At 47.6% G+C, this 2,500-nt stretch overlaps 1 protein-coding gene across 3 annotated transcripts in view; it reads left to right on the forward strand.

The window, feature by feature from the left end:
* sema3gb (sema domain, immunoglobulin domain (Ig), short basic domain, secreted, (semaphorin) 3Gb) overlaps positions 1 to 2,500 on the forward strand; it is a 57,785-nt gene that overhangs the window by 21,130 nt on the left and 34,155 nt on the right. The gene's annotated exons all lie outside the window — the stretch shown is intronic.

Below are 2,500 nucleotides of genomic sequence, written 5' to 3' on the forward strand. Positions count from 1 at the left end.
AGTGCTTTCCAACTTTGCATGCAACCCTCAGCCAGCCAGCCCAGAATTTTCTCATGCTCCCACCACACGACATGCTGCCTACCACCATTATGCTTTATCCCTCCTCCTCCTCCTCTTCCTCCTTTTCTCCTCCTCTCCTTTTTTGTCTTTACTCCCCTCCTCCTCTCTCCCTTCCTCGATTACCCCTCTCATCTCTGTGCCACCACTATCCTCCTTCTCATTCTCATCGTCCTCATCTTCTTCACCTACTTCTTCTTTCCCTTCTCTCTCTCTCTCTCTCTCTCTCTCTCTCTCTCTCTCTCTTTCTCTCTCTCTCTCTCTCTCTCCTCTTTTCCTCTCTTCCACCCTCCCGCTGCTCTCCTCGTCTCCTCATCTCCATCCACCTCTCTTCCTATTCCTCAACCTCTTCCTCTTCACTTCCTCTATCTTTCTCCACCTCTCCCACTTTCCATCTCTCTCTCCTCCATGCCTCTCCTCTCTTCTCTCCTCTCCTTTCTTCTCTCCTCTCCTCTCCTCTCCTCTTTTTTCCTCACTTCGTCTCATCTCCGCTCTCCTTGCTTCACCTATCCTCTTCTCTTCTCTTCTCTTCTCTTCTCTTCTCTTCTCTTCTCTTCTCTTCTCTTCTCTTCTCTTCTCTTCTCTTCTCTTCTCTTCTCTTCTCTTCTCTTCTCTTCTCTTCTCTTCTCTTCTCTTCTTCCTGTCCTTTTCCTCTCCTCTTCTCTCTCCACCGCATGCTGCCACCAACGCCGGGGCCTCATCACCTCGTTTGTACCCTTGAGAGTTGACTCCCTGTCCTCCCCACATAGCGACGTGTCACGCCGCACCAAAATAAACCGCCAGCAACACACTGGTGCAGCGGGGGGCCTGACAGACACAGCAAGCGTGTGTGTGTGTGTGTGTGTGTGTGTGTGTGTGTGTGTGTGTGTGTGTGTGTGTGTGTGTGTGTGTGTGTGTGTGTGTGTGTGTGTGTGTGTGTGTGTGTGTGTGCGGCGTGTGCGTGTGTGTGTATTATTATTACGTGTGTGTTCCTGTCTGTACAGGCCACTATAATGGTGACATGCTGTCGGTCTCTCTCCACTGTCAAACATGAATGTCAGCGGATCGTTTAAGACCTGTGTTTACACAAAACATGTATAGACGTATAGCTGTACTGCTAACAGATGTACTGTTATTCTTCTGAAATCACACATATGGTACAGGGCGTGGTGGGGGAGTTAAGGTCAATCTGATCGCAAATTGCAGACTCCCGCTCCACTGTCAAATGTGAATGTCACTGGATCGGTTAAGACCTGCGTTCACACAAAACATTTATAGCTGCCTGTCATAGATAAACTTTCACAGTCGGCCTACAGCATATACTGTACATACACTCATGTGAAGCTGTGCATATGGTACAAGGTAATAGGTGGATTTGAGATCAACCTGATGGTGACTCCCAATCCCCTGTCACAATTGATGTCATTGGATCGTTTAAGACTCGTGTTTACACAAAACATGAACAGCTGTGTAGATGTATAGATGTACAGTATATACATGTTGTGTGAAACCATAGATATGGTACAGGGCTTGGTGGAGGAAGTTAGGTCAATCTGGTCATGACATACACTCCCTCTCTACTGTCAGATGTGAATGCCAGTAGATTGTTTAGATGTATTACATGTATTTGTAATTGACACCAAGATTGTGAAAATGAGATAATTATTAGTAGATATATGGGTTCGGTAGCTATACTGTACATGCTTGTGTGACGCTGCACTAATGGCACAGAGCTTGGTGGTAGAGTTTGCTTCAATCAATCTGATGGTGACATGCTCTCCCGATGTGTCCACTGTCATGACGGAAGTCACTGGATCGGATCGTTTAAGACCTGTGTTTACACAAAGCATGTAGGTATAGACAGTGACACTGACAAGGGAGGGCAAATGGATCAGTTGTCCCAGGCCCACAGAAAAAGGGGGCCCATCATTGGGTCCTCATTACATTTAACGCATTGAGTGGGGGGCCCTATCAGCAGATTGCTTTGTCCTGGGCCCAGCCAAAGCTGTCAGCGGCCCTGGGTATAGATGTAATGGGAAAGTATATACAGTAGAACACGCTCGTGTGAAGCTGTACATATGGTTGGGATGGGGTGTATACAGGGCTTGGCGATGGAGTTGATGGGTTATAAGTAGCCCCTTGGTGAAGCTTGATGTACTTTGGAAGAGGCTGTGATGGTGGAGTGTGGGCGTTTATGTCATAGCTAGACACGAATAAAAACATGAATATGCTCTCAGCTCTCGTGGACAGTGTGAGTCCCAGTGTTCTTCACCACAAACCCCCACCACACACTCTCTCTCTGTCACTCTCTCTTTCTCTCTCTCTCTCTCTCTCTCTCTCTCTCTCTGTCACTCTCTCTTTCTCTCTCTCTCTCTCTCTCTTGCTTCCATCATCCGTGTTCATCCGTGCTGTGCGTGCTGTCATCTGTGTGAAATTCACTTTGCTCCCCACCATGAATCCCACT

Source organism: Engraulis encrasicolus, chromosome 10 (assembly GCF_034702125.1).
Source record: "Engraulis encrasicolus isolate BLACKSEA-1 chromosome 10, IST_EnEncr_1.0, whole genome shotgun sequence".
NCBI lineage: Eukaryota > Metazoa > Chordata > Actinopteri > Clupeiformes > Engraulidae > Engraulis > Engraulis encrasicolus.